This window comes from Lasioglossum baleicum, chromosome 1 (assembly GCF_051020765.1).
Source record: "Lasioglossum baleicum chromosome 1, iyLasBale1, whole genome shotgun sequence".
Taxonomy (NCBI): domain Eukaryota; kingdom Metazoa; phylum Arthropoda; class Insecta; order Hymenoptera; family Halictidae; genus Lasioglossum; species Lasioglossum baleicum.
This window is the reverse complement of record NC_134929.1, coordinates 274,570-302,527: the sequence shown is the minus strand read 5'-3', so window position 1 is coordinate 302,527 and position 27,958 is coordinate 274,570.

Below are 27,958 nucleotides of genomic sequence, written 5' to 3'. Positions count from 1 at the left end.
ATTCATTCCTACAATATCTTCGTACGAAATACTGCCTCTAAATAACATTGTGTGGATAGGAGCCGTCGAAAATTAGTTTAATTAGTTACTACTTTTATCTTGTTACTACCTCTACTTTAATAATTGCAGTCAATATTGCTGTCGAGCATTACAAGTATGGGATAAATAAGTAAAAAAATTAATTTTCGGTTTCCTACTAATTGAATTTTGTCATTACATAACATAACAGAATATTTTCTAAAAATCATTATCTATACAGGGTGAGTCACCAAACGTTACCACCTCAAATATCTTTGTTGTTTCTAAAGATACGTAAAATATGGTAAGGACAAAGTTGAATGGTACAATGGGGCTGACACGATGCAAAAAAAAAATTTTGTTTTTATGTCATTTTTTCAGAGATATGAAGGTGACCTTCATTTTTTTAAATGGAATGAGGTATTTTTTAATACATCAATCGATGCAGCTGGACATTCGTTATAATAAAGTACTAACCTATGTATGTCGAAAAGTTATTAGTTCAGGAGATATTTCAATTTAAATAACTCTAAAATACCATTACTGTCGTACTACGACGTCAGTGTTTACTTACTTATGTAACGTCTTATCACGACAGTAATGGTGTTTTAGAGTTATTTAAATTGAAATATCTCCTGAACTAATAACTTTTCGACATACATAGGTTAGTACTTTATTATAACGAATGTCCAGCTGCATCGATTGATGTATTAAAAAATACCTCATTCCATTTAAAAAAATGAAGGTCACCTTCATATCTCTGAAAAAATGACATAAAAACAAAATTTTTTTTTTGCATCGTGTCAGCCCCATTGTACCATTCAACTTTGTCCTTACCATATTTTACGTATCTTTAGAAACAACAAAGATATTTGAGGTGGTAACGTTTGGTGACTCACCCTGTATATATAAAAGCGAAGTCCTGACTCACCTATCAACGCCCAGGCTAAACCCTTGGACTTAGAAAGCTGAAATTTTGCACAGAGGTTTCCCTTATGATCTATACAAGGGATAAGAAAGGATATTTCGAAATTCAATCCCCAAGGGGGTGAAAAGGGGTTGCAACGTTTGTATGAGGAATATTTTGTTCGTGGTCGGATTTACTTCATACTTGGTCTTAATGCTCTTTGATATAATTAATGAAACACCTATTTCGGCATTTTAAAAAATTGATCCCCTAAGGGGGTGAAAAGGGGTTTTGAAATCTAAGATTGCGGCATGACATAACATTAAAACTCTATAGGGGTGAATGGGGGGTTAAAAGGTTTTATATGGAGAAACAATATCAATTTCCGAGGGCATTAAACGGTTTCCTGTGCGAGCGAAGCCGCGGGCAAAAGCTAGTTTTATATATAACGCAATAATGTTCAAATTACTTTTAAATTCCAATACATTTGTAGAATATTACGTAGTAATTACTTTCATTTTTCTTACATCTATAAACTATCGATTATATTGTAAACAATTATTACAATGGTGATAATAAGGAAAATTATGTATTTAATTAAACAAATTAACTTGTTGAACTTTTATTAACACATTGAATTAACATATCTATGAGCACAAGGAAAAACACGTCTATTCTATTTAAATGTTACACGTCAATAGAGAAACATTCAGGCTAGAAATTGAACGATATGTCGAACAAATAAATAACGGGTTTATAAATAAACTGAACTATACAAATATTAAATCGATCGTTCCTTGAGTGAAACAATAGATTCATTTTGACATATTTCAACACGCCCCACAGTGTCGCGAAATGCCTGTTTTTTGGACAAAAATCAATAACTTTCGTTCTGTTCATGATAGAGATATGAAACAAAATGGGTTTTCTTCTTTATATTGAAAGCAATCTGAACATGATATTATTATAAATATAGTAATTTATTTAAACAATAAAAAACGATTTTAATAAACAAAATTTAATTTTTTTGCGCGTTATTAGTACGTGATATTTACAATTTTTAAGTAGCATAATTAATATGTAAGTATAATAGAAATATAAGTATAATAGATAATAATAAATACATAAAAATAATAGATAATGATAAATACATAAAAATAATAGATAAAAATAAATACATATAAGTATAATAGAAAATATAGATATTAAAAAAACAACTGTTTCCCTTAAATTATTCATTTTATTATAAATTATTCATATAAATTATAAACTATTATATATTTATATTTATTTTTACAATTATAAATTATAAATTATTCATAATTATCAGAATCTGAATCTTCGCTTTCTACAAGTGAACGACATACCTGATACCAGAATTCGTATAATACATTCATTTTACTGCGGGAAAATTTACACACGTTATCTGCCTAGGAGAAAATGTGAAACGTGTTTTTAAAATATATAAAAAGTAGATTAATTTTTTTTGTTAATAACTTTTTTTATAAACAATGACCAGCGAGTAACACCATTACAACATTATTCGGGGTGCTGACCTGGACAACATATTAAAAAATCAGCGTGATCGGAGGGTGTTACCTTTTTGTAAATAATTACCAATGATATTAGAACATTAATTTTTATTTATTTAATCATATCTATAATTTATGTAATATAAACATTCTTTTATTTATTCAACAACCGTAGTCAAATCTCATATATCTACAAGAGGATATCCGCGTACTCGGCTGCTGACCGGTTCTTGCTACATATTTTGTTAAATAACTCTGATGTTCGCCGGAAGTCGCAAATTAGACTTATATAATATCAAAATATACTATCTTAGTAATAGACACAACCAAAATCACCGATACGTTCGGATACTTTTTTTTTTATCCTCTGGTAAAGATTAGGGAAACCTATAAAATTTTATTGTTTCATTTAAGGTCAATTATTATGTTGCATATAAGTATTACAAAATTTTTAAAGTTGAATTACAATTAGCCAACCCCTAGCCATTATTTCCTAAAAAAATTATTTCCTAGAAACGTGTTTTGTTCATATCACAACGTAAACAAGTTACGCTGAGAATTGATGTACTATTTGATCTTCCTAATATTCGCTTACAAGATTCCCTGCAACTAATTTTCTACTGCATTTTTAAAATTTTTGTTTTCAAAACATGATTATTTGGACATTTTAACATAGTATGAACATAGTTTTGAATCGATATGAAGATGTGACTTTTTCGATTTTTGTCCATGGTTTGCGACACTGTGCGCCCCCCCCCCCAAAATTAAATCTATTACTTAATAAAGAAATGCCTTCTTTGTGCTCTGTCTGGGGCTATCTACATATGGTCCAACATTTGTTGCTTAGGATTAGGAAAACCCAGAAAAACCTAATCAGACCATTCAAACATTATAACAAATCATAATAATCAAACAGAGAATACTATACATATGTATACATATATATAGATCATATAAATCACATAAATCATTCTTCATTCTACACCCATTTCAATTCTCATCTTCATAAATTTTGCCCTGTAAGTGGTTTAGTTAACACATCCGCCACTTGTTCACCTGTAGGAATATATTTCAATATTATTACTTTATTCTCAATCTGTTCTCTTGTAAAGTGATATTTAATATCAATATGTTTTGATCTTTTATGACTTGTAGGATTATTCGCTATGCATATACAACTATTGTTATCTTCGTAAATTACAATGGGTTCTGATATATTTATTTTAATACTAGTTGCTAAAGACTTTAGCCATAGTGCTTCTTTAACAGCTTCAAATAAAGCCATATATTCAGCTTTAGTCGATGAGACTGCCACTGACGATTGTTTTCTCGTGTTCCAACTAATTGTACATTTTTCAAACAATTTGGATATGTACCCTGTTGTGCTCTTTCTATCACAGTTATCATTACCTCCCCAATCAGAATCGACACACCCTGTCAAAATGTTGTTATATTTATTTTTCGTATATGTTAATTTAATATCTATAGTTCCTTTCAAATATCTTAAAACTCTTTTGAGACAATTCCACAATTCCTTATTCCTCTTATTTGTATATCGACTCAAAATACTAATTGCTACACATATGTCAGGCCATGTACACACCATTATATACATCAAACAACCAATAACATTTCGGCAAGGTGCGTCATATTCTTCATTGAATTCAGGGCTTCATAATTAAGTTTACTTTCTAGAGGAGTATTTACTGGATTGCAATTTTCCATATTAAATTTCTTCAAAACATTTCTGATATAATTACTTTGATCTAGAGTTATTTTATCGCAAATTCTTTTAACCCTCAGTCCAAGAAACAATTTAATCTCATTCAAATCTACCATTGAAGATTTGTTCATCAAGTATTCTTTAAAACTATTCATAGTTTCATTATTAGCTGTTGAAATTGCGAGATCATCTACATACAAAACTACATAAATATTTTTCGAAACATCTCCTTTATCTAAAATATAAATACAACGGTCTACCGGTGAATTTTCAAAACCTCTTTCTTTAAGAGCTTTTTCGAATTCTTCGAACCAGCATCTTGCTGCTTGCTTTAGACCGTACAAGGATTTATTCAATCTACAAACCTGATCTTTTTCACTTTCAATTCCTTCAGGTACCTTCATATATATTTCCTCTTTTAACCTGCCATTTAGAAATGCAGTTTTTACATCCATATGATGGACTAATAAATTAAATTGATTAGCATAAGCAATTATGAATCTGAAACTAGATATCCTTGCAACTGGTGCAAAAGTTTCATTATAATCTACTAAATATTCTTGGCTAAAACCTTTTGCAACTAGACGAGCTTTATATTTTAATGGATTTCCAAATTCATAATTTTTTATCACAAATACCCATTTACAGTCTACAATATTTTTGTTTTTTGGCTTTGGCACTAAAGTCCATGTTTCATTAATCAAAAGAGGATTAATTTCATCTTTTATAGCTCGTTCCCATTCATTTCTGTCTTCTCTATTATAAATTTCCTTATATGATTTTGGAATATCACATACTATTGATTGTGTACACATCAAATAATCTATTGGTGTGTCCTCTTCACTATACGAAACACGGGGTTTCTTTCTAATCCTATCACTCCTTCTATACTCTGATAATATTCTTTTACTATTATCTTTACTCATACTGTTAGAATTCACATAATCTAATTTCTCTGTTTTACCACGATCAGACTTACTAGATTCAGCTACTGATTTTGACTTATCGTCAGAAACATCAGTTTTATTACCAAGCCGGACTTCCGTTTCCGGTTGTGTGAGAGGCTGCGGTGAGTTACTAGCTGAGCGTGATTTTTGTGTGAAAGAGAGCAGGTAAAGAAGTGTGAGTGGAGAAAGTGGTAGTGAGGGGTTAGTGGGGTGTAGGGATAGGAGTGGGATATAGGGCTAAGGGTGAGGGAGCGAGGGAAGGAGCAGTAGGGAAGGACTAAGTAAGTGGAGGTTAGGTTCGCGTGGCGGTTGACAGGCGGGCGCGGGTAAAGGAAGGAGGGAGGTGGCGCTAACTAGTGGGAGAAAGTGTGACTGGGAGATAGATAGAGTAAGAAGCGGGAATTTTTGAAAAGGGTCTTATTAATTGTGGGAAGATAGAAGTATAGGGAAAATGAGCGAGAGAGTAGAGGTAGACAAGGGGATGGGAAAGGAGGAGGGGAAAGAAGGGAAGGGAAGATTGGGGTTGATTCTAAAGGATAGCACTATAGAGAGGTGGTTCAGCACTGAAAGTGTGGACAGTGTGGGGAGAAAAAGGGGAATAGGGGAAGTAGAGGGAGAGGTGGGAGTTGAAAATATAATCTTTAAGAAAAGTGACACGACGAAAAGATCTCCGCAAAAATCTAAAAGTGATGGGGGAGGGGTTTTTAAAGAAATGGAGGAAATGTTCAGAGGGTTAATGGGAGAAGTGAAGAGGATGAGGGAAGAGATTAGGGGGGAAAGGGAGGAAGGAAAAAAGATATTAGAGGAGTGGAGGCAGGAAAGGGAAAAGTGGAGGGAAGAGAGGAGGGAGGAAGAGTTAAATAGGGAAAGGATGAAGAAATGGATAGAAAGCGTAGAGGGAAGGGTAATAAAGATAGAAGGGAGACTAGAGGAATTAGGGAGGGAGGAGAGGGACGAGGGTAGGTGGGAGAATACAGACAAGAGGATAGATAGAGTAGAGGGAAAATTGGGGAAAGTGGAGGATTGGATAGGAAAAAAGGGGGAGGGTAATGAAATAAGGAGAGAAGAGGCTTTAGATGAGAATAGGAGAAGACTTAGGATTTTGGAAATTAGGCAGGACAAACGAGAAAGAGAGGAAAAGAAGAACAACATAATAGTTAGGAGGATAAAGGTGGAGGGAAAAGATTTAAAAGTTGAGATTAGGAGACTGTGGGAAAAGATGGAACTGAATGAAGAGGGAATTAAGGAGATTAGGAAAATAGGGAAGGTAGATAAAGACGGAAGGGGTATGGTACTCGTGAAATTGACCGACAGAGAAAACAAAAGAAGGGTAATGGAGGGCAAGAAAAAGCTTAGGGGGCAAGAAGAATTGATAGCTGACGATCTTACAGAAGAGGAGAGGAGGGCAAGGTGGAAAATAGATAGAGAGGCAGAAAAAGAAAGGATGAATGGTAAAAATGTACAGGTAGGGTATATGAAAATATGGGTAAACGGAAAAATGAGAAAATGGGATGAAATAGAGGAAAAATGGGAGGGGGAACAGGGAAACGAATAAGGGAGGAATCAGGGGGGGGGTACGTTGGGAAAATAGGAATAATTCAGGTTATAGGATAGGATTCTGGAATGTGGCAGGACTGACTAATAAGGGGGAGGATTTTTGGAGAGGGATAGAAGAGTGGGAGGTGATTATATTACTAGAGACGTGGCTAGAGGAAAAGGGATGGAATAGAATAAGATATAGGCTTCCAAAGGGGTACAAGTGGGAGGTGCAGTGGGCGAAGAGGGAGGAAAGTAAGGGAAGGGCTAAGGGGGGGATGCTAATGGGAGTGAGGAAGGAGTTAGAGAGGGAAAAAGGGGAAATAAGAATGAAGGAGGGAATGATAGGGACGAAACTGAAGTTGGAGGGGGGATGGTGGTGGGTGGTTGGGGTATATGTAAACGGAGACCTAGATGCTAAGTTAGACGAATTAGGAGAGTGGACGGACCGGAGAGAAGAAGGGGTAAGGGTGTTAATAGGGGGGGATTTTAACGCGAGAACGGGAAGGGAAGGAGGAGAGATAGAAGAAGGGGAGGAGGAGGGGGGTAGGGGATATAGAAACTCAAAGGATACGAAGTTAAACGGGGATGGGAAGAAATTGTGTAGTTACCTGGGAGAGAAAGGATGGGGAATTATGAATGGGAACAAAAAGGGAGACGAAGAAGGGGAATGGACATATGTTGGGGCAAGAGGAAACTCGGTGATAGATTACATATTGGGGAACGAGGAAACGAGAGAAGGAGTAGAAAAGATGGAAATAGGGGACAAAATAGATTCTGATCATCTTCCCATAACAGTGTGGATAAAAGGGGAAGCGGGGGAGGAAAGAGGGAGGGAGGGGAAAGGGAAAAAGAAGGGTAGGGGTTGCTGGTCGGAAGAGGGAATACGGGACTTTAGGGAAAAGTTTGGGAAAAGGGCAAACATAGGGGAGGGAAGTCAGACTGATTGGAAGGAATTGAAAGATAAAATAAAGGAAGTACTGGGGAAGGTAGATATAAAAGATAAAGTAAAGAGGAAAGGATGGTGGGATGAAGAATGTAAAGTAGAGAAAAGGAAAGTGAGGGGGGAATTAAGAAATTGGAGAAGGAAGGGAGGGGAGGGATTAGAGTTTAAGAAGTTGAAAAGAGCATACCAGAGATTATGTGAGGAGAAAAAGAATAAGGAGAGGGAAAAATGGGAAAAGGAGGTGGGGGAAATAAAATCAGAAAGTCAGGTTTGGAAGCTTGTGAATAGGGAAAGAAAGAGGGGAACAAGGGTTGACGAAAACATAGGGATGGAAGAATGGGAGGAGCATTTTAGGAAGGTATTGGGAGGGGTGGGATGGAGAGTTAGAAGGGGAGAAATAACGGGAAGAAGAAAGGACGCGGAAAGGGATATAGAGATAGAGGAAATTAGAAGGGTAATTAAGGGGCTGAAAGATGGGAAAGCCGCGGGAGGGGACGGAATCCCGAATGAAGTGTGGAAATATGGAGGTTGCGAGATAGAGGAGTGGTTAATGGGGGTGTGCAATAAGGTTTGGAGGGGGGAGGGATGGCCGGAGGATTGGTCAGAGGGGGTAGTGATACCAGTAGCAAAAAAAGGGGACAGTAGTGTTGTAGAGAACTACAGGGGGATAACTCTGACACAAACTGCTTACAAAATTTACGCGGCGGTGTTAGCGGAAAGGTTAAGACAAGAGGTGGAAGGGAAGAGTTTGTTGCCGGCAAGCCAAACCGGTTTTAGAAAAGGATTAGGATGTATTGATAACATTTACGTGCTTAATTATCTAGTAAATAGACAGGTGAAGAGAAAAGTAAGGAAGTTAGTTATATTGTTTGTGGACTTAAAGGCGGCATTTGACACTGTGAACAGGGATGTACTAATAAGGGCAATGAAGATAAGAGGGGTGAGGGAAGGGTTGGTGGAGAGGTGTGAGGAGGTATTAAGGGAAACTAAAAGTAGGGTGAAAGTGGGGGAGGAAGAAGGTGACAACTTTTGGACTACAAGGGGGGTAAGGCAGGGGTGCCCGTTAAGCCCGCTACTATTTACCCTGCTACTAGCGGACTTGGATGAGGAGTTAGAGAAGGGGTGTTGGGGTGGGGTAAAGCTGGGTGATAGAAAAGTTTTCACACTGGCATACGCCGATGACGTGGCCATGCTAGCGGAAAGCGAAGATGATATGAGGGGCATGATCGGGGTATTAGAGAGATATCTGGAAGGGAAGAGACTAGAACTCAACACAGAGAAATCAAAGGTGATGAGATGCAGAAGAGGTGGGGGGAGGTGGAAAAAAATGTCTTGGAGGTGGAAAGGGAAAGTGTTAGAAGAGGTAAAAGAATACAGGTATCTGGGTTACACGATTACAAGAGATGGGGGTCAAAGAGCTCATGTAGAGGAGAGGTTAAGGAAAGGGGCGGCAGCTATGGGACAAATATGGGCGATAGGAAAAAGGAGATTTGCCAAAGATTGGGGTAGGAGATTATGGCTATTCGACAGATTAATATGGGCGGTGATAAGCTATGGGGTAGAAATATGGGGCTGGAAGGAGAGGGCAGGTCTAGAGAGACTTCAAGAAAGATATTTGAGATGGGTGCTAGGAGTAGGTAAATTTACGCCGGGGTACATGGTAAGGGAGGAATTACAAAGGGAACTACTTAGAGGGAGGGCAGGCATAAGGGCATGGGGGTATGAGAATAAATTGGGGCAAGGTAAGGGAGGGGAGTTAGCGCGCCTATGCTGGGAGGAATTGAGAAGAAGAGATAGAAAGGGAGGGCAGAGGGACGGATGGGAAAAAGAGAGATGGGATTTCTTTAGGGAGAGGGGGTGGACGGAAGAGGAGATTTCGAAACTGATAGAGGAAAGGCAAGAGTCCTTAAGCGAAGAAATAATAAGAAGGGAGAAGATAAAACAGAGTGAAGAAAGATGGGAAAGAATTAGGAACGCGAATTTTAATAGTTGGTATGGGAGGGTAAAGGGTGAGGGGCTGCCGGGATATCTAAAGAAAGGGTGGGGGGAGAGTAGATGGAAGAGAATGGCGAAATTTAGACTAGGCAATGGAATGAGGGGGGAGAAGTACTGGGAGGATGAAGAGGAGAAAAAATGTAGAGTGTGTGGTTGGGAGAGGGAAACATGGGAACATGTATGGGAGGTATGTATGAGAGTAGATGAAGAAAAAGGATGGCAGGAGTGGATAGAGAAAGTGTTAGAAGATGAAGGGGGTGGGGAAGAGTGGCTGAGGAAATTAGAGGAATGGAGAGAAAGAATGGATGGTATGAATGGTAAGAATGGAATGAATGATAAGCAACCGGAAGAGGAGGCCCGTTTTAGCATGTAAGATTAGTATGTAAGATTTAAAGCTTAAGTGATAGGTTAAGGTATGTAAATATTTGTAAATAGTGTACATAGCGTCTTTTGTATATAGTTTGCTTCTCTCTCTCTCTCGCTATATATATATATATATATATATATATATATATATATATATATATATATGTATATATATATATATAATTTAGATATAAGCATAGATATAAGGTAGGATATAAGTTATTTTAGGAAGACGGAAAACGGGTAAAGTAGGAAATATGATTGAGGTGAAAATGTAGAAAAATTGTAACCCTAAGGGGAATCAATAAAGTACATACAATACAAAATACAATATTACCAAGCCATTGCAAACTATCTGATTTACCATTTGTAAAGTACTAATAATTTACCACTGTCGGTATGGAAGGATGATTGAGGTAACGGCCACCAGATGCAAGATAGTCGCTAGTAGTCGTCTACGAGAGTTGAAAGGAAACGGTCGCAAATGTATAGAGAGAGGTTAAGAAGCGTGGTATTGTACGCAGTGTTAATAAATGGTATTATACGAGAATAGATACAAATATATTATAGTTCTACATCAAGAAATATAGTTGAGGATTGATTATTGAATATTCGCCCAGCAAGTTTAACTAATAATTATAACACCATTATCAGATTTTTTAAACTTTTGTATTGAATTTTACATTTCGTCAGAAATTTCAATTCTTTCCCGAGATTTTTCACTTTCAATCTCTTTAACTTTCGCTACTGGTCTTGACTTTAAGAAATTGATTTCATCAATTATAACATCTCTAAAAACAATAAACTTTTCTTCCTGGTGTTTTGTCTTCTTTCAATCCCTTAGTTGGGGTTTTATTAATTAAATATGTAGCAGTAAGAACGGCCTCACCCCAGAAAACTTTATCTAAGCTCGCACCAGCTATCATTGCTCGAGCTTTTTCGGTGATCGTTCTATTCATTCTTTTCGCTACACCATTTAATTGTGGGGTTCGTGGAACTGTCAAATGATAACTAATACCGGAACTGTCAAATGATAACTAATAGCCTTTTCATTGCAATAATCTTTCATTTGATTTGATAAATATTCTCTCCCATTATCACAATACAAATTAACCAACCTTAAATTAAAATGCACTTCACTTTTTGTAACATAATCTTTAAAAACTGGAAACAATTCCGATTTGTATTGCATTAGATATGTGACACTATAATGAGTGTACTCATCTATAAATGTTACAAAATAATTTTTATTATTTATTGTAGAAGGAGTAATTGGACCGCATACGTCTGAATGTACTACTAACAAAGGTCTTTTAACATGTTCTTTATTCTTTCTCTTTTGAAATGGCAATCGTGCTTGTTTTCCTTTTATACATGCTTCACACAAGTTATCGTTTGGTTTTATCTGATTAACCAGTTCTATATCACTAATCATTCCTTTATTTCTTATTTCTAAAAATTTACTTTTTCCAATATGTTCCAAGCGTTCATGCTATAATTTAAAATTACCTTTGATAGTACTATAAATTTCGACAACAGAGACTAAGTGCACATTCTCATTTTCTATTTTGAAATCTACAGTGATGAGATTATTTGAGGACTTAACCTTTATGACGACCTTACCATCTTTCAAAATTTTAACTCCCTCTTGGTCAAATACAATAGTAGTAACCATTTTCTGCATTTTTGATACTGATAATAGATTGTAGGGTACTTCTGACGAATACAGGACATCATAAAGTTTACCGCTTATTCCCGTATCTCTAACAACTTTCAACGTGCCCCTTTTTGTCGCTGTTATGTACATTCCATTCTTCGCCACGGAAATCTTTATCGGTGAATTCAGTTGTTCAAAATCTAATGCCAAGTCTTCTCTATTAATTAAATGATCTGATGTTCCTGAGTCCAGTATAAATTGTATCCTTCTTTTTTCTGTAGTGTTCAATTCGTGATCTCCTGCCATAAAAACAAACCCTGTTGTATTTGCACCTCCTTCTGATGGTTGTGCAAATTGCACAGTCTGCAGCGTTCTTCTCTCTTCTCTTCCTTTAAATTCTAGTGCTTTTTTATAAAAATAACAATCCTTTTTTATGTGACCTTTTCTTCCACACTGATGACACTTTACTACGTACGTGTTAATGTTTGTGTATAATTAATATTCCTCTTATTACACTTTAACTCAAGTATCATTTATTTATCACAATAGATATATATATATATATATATATATATATATATATATATATATAAGAATAAGAGCCCGTCTTTTCTATACGGCGTCTTAACTAACAGAATCATTGTCTCCAACTGCCTAGTTTCTCCTTCGTCCACACACTCGCACTCGCTGAGCGCTGTAAGCGCACTCGACTCCTGCGCTAATTTAAATTTACGAATATTCTCAACACACCTACTTAAATTTAAAGTATAAATTTAAAAAAATATATACTCTTTGGTCATAAATCACACAATTTATAAATTTTCTTCAAAACAAATTCATTTTTTTTCTAAAGTATTAAAACTTATTTCTACCCAAAGACTTGGTGCAAAATATCCGCAATATTTTCATTTGAATCTATTTTTAACTACCCGATTTTATAGGGAAGTTATTGTAATGACCCCGAAAATCGAAAATCGATTTTTTAGCAGATCTTCACGTTTCATGGTCATTGCAGTCATTTTAGACCATTTTCAGCAAAATGTTCGTATGTGTGTGTGTGCGTGTGCGTGTGCGTGTGTGTGTGTGCGCGCGCGCGCGCCCGTACTCTTCTATGTGATGGCCGTTTCTATGTAATCAAATTTTTCGTTAACGTTTTCAGAAAAAGTAACAACGCGATCAGGATGATGAATGATGCAATCGATGTGCCCCGCTGTAACTTAGAGCTGATTAGATTTTGGTCCATTTTGGTCAAGTAGTTTTTTAGTTTTTTTAGTTTTTTTCGAAAGAAGTTCATTCAACAATGCAATTTATACGAGAGAACGGAAAGTTTCCACTGAAGAAACAAACGTAATTACACAAAAAATTTTTGTTCAATTTTTTTAAAATTAAAAAAAAAAATTTTTTTAATTTTTTTTGTACCTTATGGTGATGTTTCCGCTTACAATAATCGAAAATTATCCCAATGCAAGAGTGAGTTAATCATCTCTACTCCCGAGAATACATTTTCAAAGAATATCGATGAAAGTACAAAAAAAAATTTATATTACAATCTTTAAAAAAACAATCAGTTCAAAACGAATTATTAACTGAGATGAAATTGAAAATTAATATAAACTATATGATAATTATTAATAACATTGATGTTGAAAACGGATTGGTTAATCTAGCACACATGCGGAATATTAAAATTTATTACTTTTCAAGAAAATACTAAAATTCCGTCTATATTGTGGTTAGATTTTCAATTGGCCAGAGTAGGAGTGAAAGTAAGGACTCGTTATCGTGATTATATGAAAAATGCAAATATTGATAAAAATTTCACACCAATAATAAAAATATCGAATCAAGTAAATATGTCGAGTGAGGAAAAATATCAAATCACACGTAGTCAATTTCCAGTGGTTCCTGCTGAAGCGATTACGATTCATAAAAGTCAGGGACAAACATACGAGAAAGTATGTTTGGATTTAAAAAAATCAGAAAGGCGAACTTTACAAATGTTGTATGTAGCACTGAGCAGAGTTTCAAAATTGAGCGCGGTTTATATATTTTGGGACAATTTAAATTAACAGTATCGAAGAAAACCAAGATCAATACTGCAAACCCAGATAATGAGGAGTTGTATCGTTTGCGAAAAACTATAATAATTAAGACAATTTATTTTGCAACATTAGTATGCTATAACAAGGAACCAAGCGAGCAACGAGCCTGCGATGTTGGTTTAATGCGACGCCATATAGCAAACATTTTGATAAGTAGAAAACTAATGAATTTCCCTGAAAATGTATTTTCTTATTAAAACGTACACTTAATAATGATAATAATATACTGCAACTAACGAATCGGGAAGTTCTTTGTGTGGCTCGTGGAGAGTCACATACCAAATAAAAAAAAACATTAATCGCTATAGGTACTACTAGCCATGCGTACGACTAACCCTTTCGCAAGAGCAGTCCTATCCGCGAGCTCGCGAAGCGAGCGAGCAAAAACAACCCTACTCGCGAGCGAGCGAAGCGAGCGAGCAACAATAACCCGCTAGTTTCTATATCGATTTTGCCTGCTATATAATTTTCGTTCACGAAATGATAGTGTATCTCTATGTACTTTGATCGTTTTGTAAAGTTTCCCAAGTGACTAATATCAACTGCCCCTATATTGTCTTCGTAAATCTTAATTGGCCCTTTCATTTCAACATTAAAGTCTTTTAATAATCCTCCCACTGCTAAAGCTTCACTCACTGCCTCAGATAAGGCGACATACTCAGCACTAGTAGAGGATTTGGTCACACTACCTTGTTTTCTGGATTTCCACTCTATTACATTTCCAAACATTCTTATGATATATCCCGTTGTGGATTTCCTATCTATAGGGTCTCCTGCCCAATCTGCATCAGCAAAACAATCTAATATTTCAATTTTTTCATTTTTCTTAAAGTTCAGCTTCAACTCTTTGGTTAGATATAAGTATTTTAGAATCCTTAAGGCATATTTATAATGGTTATTATCATAACAATTTTGAAAGCGGCTTAAATAATTTATGCTGTAGCTTACATCTGGTCTTGTTCCGGTACTTATGTATAAAAGCGCTCCTATCAGATTTCTATATTTAGTATTTTCACATAATGTGTGTGCTGGTTCACACTTCAAATTTTGCTCCATTGGCGTGGTATATAACTTTGTGTTTTCTAATTTGTATTTTCTACCTAGCGACTCGACATAATTCTTTTGACTCAATGACATTTCACTATTTTTCTCGTCATATTCGATATCTATTCCTAAATACGTCTTAACTTTACCCATATCTTTAATGTTAAATCAACAACTTTTTAATATTGTTCAAATTTCCTTGTTCTTTACAACAAATTAGCATATCATCTACAAATACTATTAGATAAATTTTATCATTTTTCACGTTCATACTGAATAAGTTCATACTGACAAAGCATTTGTCTAAACACTCGTACCAGGCTCTAGGACTCTCTCTCAGGCCGTACAGTGCCCGTCTAAGTTTACATACACGGTTGGTACCATCTACATAACCTTCTGGTTGTTTAACATTGTTACGGATTGGACGGGATAAGAACACTCAAAGAATTTGGACGAGCACACTTTATTCCCGTCTTGCGGTTAGTCGCGACAAAACACTTTATACAAAACTATGTACAGATCTCTAGCCAAATTGTAAAGTTGACTAGAGCGAATAAAGAAATGAACAAAGTAATTGTCGTGGTGTATAGCATGAATTCAAGCAGCGTAGCTTAGAATGTAGATGTACTTTGAATCGAACTAGCCGAGAAAACCGGGTGCAACGACGCGCGACGTTTTCGTACCGATGCTAATTAACGATTGATCTAGATCGACCAGCAGCGAGAAGTTCTCTCTCACCGTCGGAACGATGTCTTTGCGATACGAACCGCTGGGCCAATAGAAACTGTATTAGCCCAGTCGATAATCGATCCGACGGCGATAGCCTATAGCGCGGCGCGCTGCTAATCGATCATCGATCCTCGCGATGTCGCAAGGATCAGCCAATACGCGGGCTGCGTGGTGGATCGTGCGTCACGATCCTACGACACGCGTGGCCAATCCCAAACAAACATACACCTCTGATACAATTTTTCCATTCAAAAACGCAGATTCAACATCCATTTGGTTTATAATTAAATTATATTGCACACAATACACTAATAATACTTTCAATGTCTGCATTTTTGCTACCGGAGAATATATGTCGGTTAACTTTTCTCTTTGCTGAAAACCTCTAACTACTAATCTCGCTTTAAATCTATTATCATTCTTTTTTGTGAAAATCCATTTTAAATCAATAACTTTCTTACTATCTGGTTTAGGAACAAGTTCCCAAGTATCATTTTTCTTTAGGCATTGGATTTCATGATCCATTGCTTTTCTCCATTCATTACTCTCGCTGCTCTCCATCGCTTCACTAAAATTTACTGGACTTTCTGCATTTACATAATTTACATAGATACAACTAACATTTGTTTCAGGCGCATATCGGTCTGGTTGCCTTCTATTCCTAGTAGTCCTCCTTAATTCAGGCGTTAACTCCTTTTTACTGTTATCATCTAAATCTTCAATCTTTTGGATACTATTATCTGAGTTTACACTTTCACTTTCAGAATTTGCATTTATTTCATTATTTCCATTAAAACCTACTAAGTTTTCACTTTCTTATACAATATCAACATGATGAGCAACAATGACTTTGTTATTTACTAATATTCTATATCCTACATTTTCATAACCTATTAGGATGCCTACATCAGCTTTCCTATCCCATTTATCATTTCTTTTGCTTTCTGGTACTCTAACAAAGACTTTGCTCCCAAATAATTTTAAGTTACTGATATTTGGTTTCTTACCAATAAAAATTTCATAAGGTGTCTTTCTTTCCAAAGTGTTTGCTAGAGTTCTGTTTTTCAAATAGGCAACAGTCTTTACTACCTCGGGCCAAAATCTTTTGTTTAACTTAGAATCTGACAATAGACATCTAGCGGTATCCATGATAGACCTATTGTACCTTTCGGCTGTTCCATTCAGCTCGTGTACATAAGGTGGACACGGTTCAATATAAATTCCTTTTTCTTTTGCGAGTTGGTACATATTATTATTTAAAAATTCCTTTCCATTATCGCACCTAAGTTTCTTTATTCTTTTTCCAGTTAAATTTTCAACCAAATTAATATATTTTACAAAACATGCATGAACTTCATCTTTAGACTTAATCGGATAAACAGTTACAATTTTACTATAATCATCAATGATAGTCAAAAAATATTTTTCTCCATTGAAACCTACTGTTCTGTGTGGGCCATTTAAGTCCGCATGAATAATTTCTAATATATCTTGAGCTCTCTCTCTCTCTCTCTCTCTCTCTCTCTCTCTCTCTCTCTCTCTCTCTCTCTCTCTCTATGTCTATTGTTTACAAAACCTATATTGTGCATTTTATTCTGAATACATGTACCACATTTTAAACAATCTTCTTCAATTTGTTCCGGTATACCAGCGACTAATTTTTCTTTACTCAGAATGTTTAAATATTTGAAATTTGTATGGCCAAGTAACTATCATTTTATTAAGCATTTTTTCTGAATTATAAGTGGACTTTACTTTAACGAAACTTTGCATTTTATATTGCAACGAGACAACGTCTCGTCGCGAGCCGCGTCTAGGCCTAAGAGTAAGAGCGATCGAACGGCAGTCATATTTGTAGACTTTGCCGAAACTGGCCCGCACCAATCACCGCGAAGAATCAGCCGCGACGCGAGCGGCACTCTCCGTGGTCCGTGCTTTCGTCTTCTGTCTATATAAGGCAGAACGAGACGAATTCTCAGCGGAGTTCACCTGGAGACATTCTCATCCTCGCCAGTCAGTGAACAAGCTCGAATACTCCTGGGTGCGTCCAGGACGCGAGCGCTTCGGTACTCTTCGATCGGGTGCTTCCGTTCGAGCGTACAGACGTTCCTGCTGGACGACGAGGTCGTCCAGTCCGCAGGTTGAGCCAACCGCTCCAGGAGACGCTCCCCGTCGAAACCGCGACGTACCGGAATCCGCGAAGTATCCGCGTGTCCGTTGAACCGTCTCCGGAAAGACGTTCCCGCAAGTCGCGAGAATATTCGTGCACCGTACCAGACCGGCTCGTCGTGCCAGATACCGCTGGACGACGAGATCGCCGTTTTACCCGCGTCCAGAATCCAGCCGCGGTAGCATAGTCCGGAATCGCCAACGCACCGTGTCCGCGAAGTATGGTCTCGCTTGTCCGGACCGCACCCGGCCCGTCTTTTAACCCGCGTCCGTAGTTCGTAAGTAGGATAGTGTTAGTTGTAAGTGTGCCGTAAGGTAGAGTAGTGTTAGTGGTAAGTGCGCCGACCGAGCCTTGACCGACCAGGCTGATTGTTCGCCGGCCGTTTCTCCGCCGCGTTCTCGCCTGACCGCGAACCTCCGCCGTCGCCGTCGTCGCGTCAGCTACCGCTGTCGCGACAGAGATCGCCGCCGCTAGAAACTCGTCCAGGCACCAGGAATTATTATTGAATAAACCTGAGTTTTTACCAGTCTTCGCACAACCTTCATTACTTCCATCCTAACGAACCCTGGTAACTCTTGAGCTACAGGGCATAGCGAAGTCGGATCGTTACAATATAAATTATTCACTTTCTCAGCTACTGCAATCAATTCTCTCTTTTGATTGAATATTCTAGATAATTTTCCTATTGAAACAATCTTATTGTTAACAGTTACCTTTTCATAACTTATTAAGTTTCTGTCCATTTCTTTTACAAAAAACACATCTTTAATCGTCACCTCATGCTTTCTGTCATCTAGAATAAAGTTACAAATTACTTGTCCAACTTTTGTTGCTTTCAGCATTCTACCATCTCCTATCTTTACATTTACAGGATTCTGCAAAACAATCGACTCATTATAATAACTATCATTATTAATTATATGATCAGTGCATCCACTGTCTAATATCCACTCGACCTGACTTTCGCAATTGTTTACTTCGACATTATTACCTTCATTTTTGCTGTTGACTTCTACATAAAAGGAATTACAATCTTCATTTCGCTCGCTATTGTTGTTATTGAAACGTCGTGGGCCTGCAAACTGCGTACCTCCTCGCTGCCAAGAGCCGTAACCACGTTGCCATGTGCCTCGATGAGGGCGATGCCTCTGCTGCGTCTCTTGAAAATTTCCACCTCCTCGCCTTTGACTTTCTCTTGCACCTCCACGTACCGGAGTTCATCACAAATGAACTCCATCTGTCGATCAGAAATGGCGGTATACAGGGTGTTTACCTACAGGTGGGAGAAAATTTAAGGGGTGGTTCTCGACGATAATATAAGACGAAAATGAAGAATAAAAAAATTGCGATTTCGGCTTCGTTATTTAGTTATTAACAATTAAAAATCCGCCTAAAATGCTGCAACACTTCTAACAAAAGTATATGTTGCGTACGTCACACAGGCGCGCGACAGTCTCGTATCAAGTGACAAACGTATGCATACCTTGGTTCTCATTTGGGGCCCCAGCGAGGTGAAAATGTTTAAAAAATCGTTGGACGACATTGAACCTACCTACTCGTTAAAATCCACAAGGGCATTTCTAATATCCGCCCTATGGAATTATCGAGTAGAAGGGGTCAATGCCCCTTCACTTTTAAATTCTTCTCACACATATCCACAAATCCTTATCCTGCACTATAATTGTTCATAACACCGTACTTAATATACTGGAATAAACGTTCTAGCACTATTTACAATATCATACACACGCACTACGAGTTTACAGAGAGTACAAGTTTACTGAGGGTAATGAGTAGAATGTAAAGAACTCGTAATCCTTTAATGTTGAAACACTGCACTTTATTGTACTTGATTTACGTCGCGAGACTCGCTCACAAACGGAACGAACATCTTGAGGTTGTGTGATTTCTGCGAACGGAAATCTTCGACGCGTGCGAGATGAATCATCCGTACAAGCTAGCATCCGTATGCACACTGATTCAAGACAGCTGATGAGGTCGATGCCAGATCGATGAAACAAATGAAGATCTACAGCAAACTACCGCCCAAACATCGCGCGTTGCTATACCAATACATTGTCTATCCTGTTTTCACGAATTTCGTGATTCTTTCTCATTCTGTCTGCGACCGCGAAATATCTCATGTGTGTGCATTGACCACATCAGCTGTTTTGAATCAGTGTGCATACGGATACTAGCTTGTACGGACGATTCTTCCCGCACGCGTTGAAAATTTCCGTTCGCAGAAATCACACACGACCTCAAGATGTCCGTTCCGTCTGTGAGCGAGTCTCGCGACGTAAACCAAGTTCAATAAAGTGCAGTGTTTCAACATTAAAGGATTACGAGTTCTTTACATTCTACTCATTACCCTCAGTAAACTTGTACTCTCTGTAAACTCGTAGTGCGTGTGTATGATATTGTAAATAGTGCTGGAGCGTTTACTTCAGTATATTAAGTACGGTTTTATGAACAATTACAGTGCAGGATAAGGATTTGTGGATATGTGTGAGAAGAATATAAAAGTGAAAGGGCATTGACCCCTTCTACTCGATAATTCCATAGGGCGGATATTAGAAATGCCCTTGTGGATTTTAACGAGTAGGTAGGTTGAAAGTCGTCCAACGATTTTTTAAACATTTTCACCTCGCTGGGGCCCCAAATGAGAACCAAGGTATGCATGCGTTTGTCATTTGATACGAGACTGTCGCGCGCCTGTGTGACGTACGCAACGTATACTTTTGTTAGAAGTGTTGCAGCATTTTAGGCGGATTTTTAATTGTTAATAACTAAATAACGAAGCCGATACGCAATTTTTTTATTCTTCATTTTCGTCTTATATTATCGTCGAGAACCACCCCTTAAATTTTCTCCCACCTGTAGGTAAACACCCTGTATATATAATTAACTGCTTTCAATTCTAACCTTTTTCATGTAGCCTCTTCTTCGTTTCCTCTTACCCCAGTGACTACTTTTTCACATTCTTTCATACTTATAAAGGTTAATATCCTTTTTCTGCACATCGGATAGCCTTGCCCATCAAATACCGGTAAAAAGATTTTTACTCGTCGACTGTAGCACGTTGAGCCATCTTGTCTCCGCTCGCAATTCCTTTATCTTTGTATATCAAATTTTTCAAAAATATTACTCCTGCTGCACCTAGCACAAATTTCTTCAACAGTTCCTTCTTTAATTTTTCTTCACTCACTGGAGATTTCTTTCCCATTTGTTCGCTCGCGTAACTGCCGATTTCAAAATGTTCGATTGTAAAGAAATGGGTTCGCGACTGTTCGAATGTTATCCGCCAAACTAATTTTAGATAACTATTTCAATGTAAATAACGGATTGTGTGGACAAGGAATTGACTGGAGGAATCGCGTTTCGTTCGAGATCTGTTGGTGAACTCGTCAGTAAGTCTAATCCAACAGATCCTGCCTTAGACGCGCGCAGATCAAACCGTGTTGATCTGTATTAGTGACTCGTCTTGTCTGATTGAACAAGAAGTCTGTTGTACTTCGCTTGTATTGTAAGATACAAGAAGTACGGCTTACTTGAAACACCGACTGAGAACTGTATTCGACTGCTTGGCAGATTCGATGGTATCGACTATCCGAAAGCTAGCAATGAACTGAACAGTCCTCTTAAGTCTCGAGTGCTCAATCCGCCAGAGGAAGAGGTTGACCCTTGACAAGGAAAGGGAAGTAGAGTCTATTGTAATGAGGGAAAGAACTATCCGGGTTGGTTCAGTCAACCTGACGTTTGCCAATCAGGACACCCTTAATTGTTCAAACTTCCTTCCATGGTGACTGAGAGGCTGGTCTAGTCGGAAGGAAGAGTGGGGTGCTACCTGGTATGAAGGCAAGAGCGGTAATTGACGTCGCTCGACGGTTGACTGTCGCCCCTTGACCGTATCCTTAAAGAATTGAATGTTTAACCTTGGACTGAGCTTAGCGAACGCGGGCGTACACATCTGGGGTTACACATCTGGGGTTGTAATTTATGACGGTGAGGGTTCTTTAGAGTTGTATCTTGAGTGACCGTAAATATTCTTAGCCCGGGACGAAGTAAGTATTCCGAGAATTGCTGGATGTACAAAATAACATTTGGCCGTACCTGAGTGACCGTAGCATAAATAATCTTCTAATCCGAAAAACGGTTGGTAACGGCTATATCATAAATAAAATACGAAGTCGACCCTGAAGCTCTTTATCTCGCGAGGCAGTATGGTTCACTGCAGATGCTATGGTTCTTTATGTTTAAAGGAGAATTTCCGTTAACGAATTTCTTGCGAGGAAAAACATTTCTTTGTGTAGGACTACGATCCGTTGCGACGGAACACCATTACTGGATTTCATTTTCCTGCCACGTGCTCCCACTGGCCATGCTTTCACACACACGATTATCGTTAACGAAACAAAATTTTGATAACCACGTTCTGATATATATATATATATATATATATATATATATATATATATATATATATATATATATATATATATATATATATATATATATATATATATATATATATAAGAATAAGAGCCCGTCTTTTCTATACGGCGTCTTAACGAACAGAATCATTGTCTCCAACTGCCTAGTTTCTCCTTCGTCAACACACTCACACTCGCTGAGCGCTGTAAGCGCACTCGACTCCCGCGCTAATTTAAATTTACGAATATTCTCAACAGTATGATTTCTTTGACTTAAATTTATTGCTTTTTCTTTCTTCATATCGATCCTTATATATCATTGAAATGTTTTTTCTTCTGTTTTCGGTATTCCTAGGTGCATGGAGAACCTTTGCACTCAGATCTTTATTTTCGTGTGTCATCTTGACTTCATAATCTAGAAGCCTTGTTTTTACAAAAGCAGTATTCAAATTATTTTCCGCTAAAGTTTCGATGGCCGTTATTACCCCATCGTATGATGATGGTAGAGTTAACAGTAGATGTGATATTTTGTCTGTTTCTTCTAATTTTGCACCTGCTCCTATTAGTTCAGAAATTAAATCATCGAACACTGTAAAGTGTTTCATTAAAGACGTGTCACCTTGTAATTTTAAGCTTAAGAGTTTCTTCCGAAAAGCTAACTGTGTCGCAATACTTTTTCTTTCGTATATGCTGCCAAAATTTTCAAAAATTTCCTTCACAGTCTTCTCCGGTGTTATAAAACCTAGGAGAGAATCTGCCAAATAGTCCACTATCACCCCTTTAGCAGTCCGCTCAGCTTTCTTCCACTCTTCTGTTACATTTCGTGGAATGTCTTCATCCAGAACCTTTATAACATTTAGCTCAGCTAACGCGGCACGAATTCTTAATTTCCAAATACTATATCGTTCTCCGTCAAACACTGTAATATTTCGTTTTGCATTCATTCTTTCTTTCGGATCACTCATTGTTCACGATTCACGAACAACGTTTATACAGTTCAGTTTTAACAGACAACAGTTTTTAAATAAACGTTATCTGGGCCCATAACCTATTAGATTATGTATTTAATTAAACAAATTAACTTGTTGAACTTTTATTAACACATTGAATTAACACATCTATGAGTACAAGGAAAAACACGTCTATTCTATTTAAATGTCACACGTCAATAGAGAAACATTCAGGCTAGAAATTGAACGATATATCGAACAAATAAATAACGGGTTTATAAATAAACTGAACTATACAAATATTAAATCGATCGTTCCTTGAGTGAAACAATAGATGCATTTTGACATATTTCAACAACAACGATACTTTAAAAAATGAGAAAATAAACATAAATTCAGTACAAACATACAGCGCTAGAAAACATATAATATCTTTTTTTTTTTTTTTTTTTATTGTTTATAGTATAGGGTGTTCAATACTTTATGTACATGCCCCGGGATCATCGCAACCCCGAGGTGTGTGGGACTCCCTCAGCTGTGACCTTGAAAATGTCAAGGAGCACGTGCAATGCCCTGGGTGACGCTGTGCGGGGTAGTGCGATACACAGTGTCACGGGGTATACCCACTAACACTCACCCTACACTGGAGATCCTCCACTTACCATTGGGAAGGTCCGACCGGAACTATCCGAAGATTTTACTTCAGCCTGACCTGGGGTTCCTCCGTTGTTGTTGTCCGATTCTGTGTCTTCTTCTTCTTCTGTGGTGACTCTACGTCATCTTTAACTTCTTATGGGTCGACTCTACGTCGTCTTCTTCTTCTTATGCGTCGCTATCTCTTCTTTCTTCGTATCCTATCTCTTCTTTCTTCGTATCCTGTGGTCCTATTTGGTTGTTGCGTTCGTTTCCGTGTGTTTGTTGCGTGGTTAGTGACTATTATCTTTATTGTGTTTTGTATTACGTGTACCACCGGTTTCCCCTTCTTGTATCCTTTCTGTAGTCCATTTAGTCTGTGTTATCTGGCGTTCTATAGCCGTTTCGGTTTTCCTTCCGAATTGGATATCTATCATCTATATTTTCAGTGCTTATTCCGTGTGCGATGTGTTCGTTGTAGTTGGTTATCCTTCTACTATGTTCTGTTTACTTTTAATATTGACGTTTCTATTTTGCATTAGCGTTTTGCCCTCTGGTGTCTGTAAGATCTATGTTTACTTCGTTTTGATTGGTTTGCGGTTTTACGGCTACCATGTTGTCGTTTATGTTGGTGGTGGCGTCATCTTGTACTTCTTTGACGTCTGTTCGCACGTGTTTTGGTTGTTGCAATTTGTTTGCCTGTTTGTGTGTTCTGAGATTGTTGGTCAGCGTTTCGTATTTGGCGAGGAGTTCCGGTTTTGTTGGTTCCTGTCGGTCCTGTTGCAGTGTTATTGCTAGTGTGGTTACTGTGTCTGCTGTTTAGTTTTCTGTTTGTTGTTTATCCTTCATAGTGTAGCTGCATAGGTTTTGGAATTCCTTCCAGGCTTCGTCGGATTTGTGGATAACATCAGAGAATTTTTTGATGTCGTACGGTGGGTAATATCATGCTTTTTGCAGAATTCCTCTCTTTCCGCTTTCCATCTGGGACATTCTGTTAGTGTGTGTCTTGGTGTATCCTGTGTGTCGTATTCGAACCAGCATTTGTCCGTAGCGCATCGGTTTATTTTATGCAGGTAGCTTGCAAAGATTCCATGTCCTGTGAGGAGTTGTATCGTGTAGTGGTTGATATTTTGACGCTGGACGGAGAGCCATTTTCCCATGTCCGGAATCCACTCATAGAGGAGCTTAGATGAGAATTCTTTATCCCATTTCTCCTGTAGGTTTCTGAGAGTATTTAATCTTTCTCTTTCTCTCTGTCTTTTCCTTTCTCCTTTTAATTGATCCTGGCGGTCTTGTAAGATTACTGTTGTCGGTGTTGTATTTCTTTGCGGTGTTCCCTCGTTGGTTGTCCGTGGTGTGTTTGGTTGATTGTTGCGTTCGTTGTTTGAAACAATTTGGTGTTCTACTATCCTCCTTCTGATGTTTCTTCGAGTTCTCAAAGCTGGACCTGGTATTCTTGACTGAAGGTGGGTGTTCGGCGGTTCTGATCCCTCTAGGAATTGAAGTTCCCATGTTGCGAGCTTGTGTCTCTCTTTGATTGTCTCTATTATGTTCGGGATTCCAGTAAGTATATTCAGGTATATTAGAGGGGTGGTCCTATACGCTCGCACCACTCTTACTAAAGCCAGTTTTTGCGATTGTTGTAGGAGTCTGCAGTTCCTTCTAACCTCAATGGCCTTGGCCCATGTAGTTGCGGAGTACATTACTATGGATTCGAACACGTAATAGTACAAGTATCGAGCCGGTGCTCCTGGACCTCCTATGTTCGGTGTCAGACGTGCTAGGTAGTTTGCAGCGTTTGTTGCCTTAGCCGTGCTCTTCTCAACTTGCGTGAAGTACCTATTATTTTTTTCGAGGTAGATTCCAAGGTATCTGATACTCTCTGCTGGTGTAATGATTACGTCCTCTCTGAGTTTGATTTCAAACGGTGAGTCTATTCTCTTTCTATTTAGTAGGGTCATCTCCGTCTTTTCCTTTGCTAGCACTAGTCCTTTGGTGCCCATCCATCTTTCTATTGTATCTATTGTCGTTTTGATATCGTTTTTCATTTTTTCTAGATTTCTACTGGAAACCAATAGTGCTGCGTCGTCTGCGTAGGTGATGATGTTGACGGTTTTGGGTATTTCCAGTTTGTATATGTCGTCGTATGCGATGTTCCACATCGGCGGTGCTATTATAGCTCCCTGAGGCACTCCGCGGTGAATCTCTCTTTTAATCGTGTAAGATTTGTTTTGTGGTTCGTAAATCAGCGATCTATTTGACAGATAATTGAATAAGATTTTCTGTAGGTTTGCAGGGAAACCTCTCGTTGTTATTGCATCTCTAATGGCCTTCCATGTCACCGAGTTGAACGCATTCCTGACGTCCAATGTTACGATCGCTGTGTAGTGTGCTTTCTTTGTGGCAGCGTCACGGAAGTTTGTTGCTGCAGTGATGGCATGAATCGTGCCTCTGTTCTTACGGAAGCCAAATTGGTTTTTGTGCAGCGGATTAGTCTCCAAGTGTTCTTCCATTCTGTTTTTGATTAGTCTCTCCAGTATCTTTGCCCAGGTGCTTAGTAAGGCAAGTGGTCTGTAGCTGCTTGGTACGCCGTCCGGTTTGTTCGGCTTCTTGATTAGGATCACTTTTTGTACCTTCCATTGATTGGGGAAGTATCCTGTTCTTAGGCACGAGTTCATGATTTTTGTGATCAGCTGTGGGTTCGCGTGTACTATAGATTTACATATAGGCGCGCTCATATTGTCTCTGCCGGGTGCCTTTTTGTTGTTAAGGTCGTTTGTTATTTTCGTGATTTCCTCTACTGTGACAGGTCTGAATGCGACTAGCTTCTGTGTGTGCATGTCGTATGTATCGCCGTTTGGCTGTGTTATGTATGTTATTGGAACACCGATGGAAGTATCAGGATTTTCTGGGTCCATGATATCTTTATTTCTTCTTTGTAGACATAGCTCTGGCTTGTCTTCAGGGATGAGTGCATCTAGTGTTGCTGAAGCGGCATCTTTGGTGATGATTGGTGCCTGTTTCTTCTCTTTGATCAAGTTTCTGATTATCTGATAGGGTTTGCCCCATGGGTTGTTCTTCAAGCTGCAGATGAATTTTTCCCAGGACTGTGCCTTGGCTTTCTTGATTTTATTTTGAAGAGTCAGTCTGTTCTTGCAGTACTTTACCCTGGCTGTTGCCACTTCCGGGTGCTCTTTATTTCTTCTTTTCTTTAGAATTTTTAAGTATTTCCTTCTGGTGTTATTTGTGAGGCTTCTTAGTCTTTTTATATCTTCGCACCACCAGTGGTTTTCCTTTTTATTCTGGAACATCTTTGATTATTGCTGTTTGAAAAACTGTGATTTCCTGTTCTATTTTACTATAAATTCTTGTTAGGTCGTTTTTGTTGTAATAGTGATCTAGCGTCTTGATTTGGCTTAGTCTCTTTATAAGCTCAGCGTGTAATTTCACCTTGTTTTTTTCTGTGAGTTTCCATTTTGTCGGGTCTAGTAGAGATCTACGTGGCATATTTGTTGCTGAGTCCATTATGTATTCGATGTAAAGGTGATCCGATTCTGTATTTTCTTTGAGGATTTCTGCTCTATTGAATTTTTTGTAGTTTGCCGTAGGTGCGAAGGCGATGTCTATTTTAGAATTTCGTCCGTTTCTGTTGAAGGTGTAGGTACCTATGGTTTGTATTACTTTGTAGTTATTTTCGTGGATTGCCAGGGCCAGGTATTTTCCTCTTTGGTCCAGTCTCTTATCACCCCATTCCGGGGAGTGGGCATTGAAGTCCCCGGTGACTACAAAGTTATTGTCCGTCCTGTTTAGGAGTTGTGTGAAGAGTTCGTCTACTATGTGTTTGTATTCTTCGAATTTGCAGTTTGGTGAGATGTACGTGGAAAAGTAGTAGGTATCTCTTATGTAAACTGTTACCCAGTGGTCTTCTATGATGTTCCGGTCTTGGTAGTGCCAGATAGTGGATCTATACCCGACTTGGACTGCTGCAGTGTTTTTCTTATTGTATATCCATTTTCTATTTTTTATTGTCGGTTCGGTAATCGCTATCACGTCGTATTCCATATGGGATTGTTTGAACTCAAGGTTTGTTGTCGCTCGGTAGGTGTGATTTAGATTTATTTGTAGCAATTTGATCGATGTTCCAGCACTGCTCCTTTTCCCTGTTGTGCTTCCATTTCTTTTTTCTTTTGTCTCTATTTTATGGTTTCCAGAATGAGCCGGGTTGCTTCTTATAGGTTTTTCACATGCTCTTTGTAAGACGGGCAGTTTA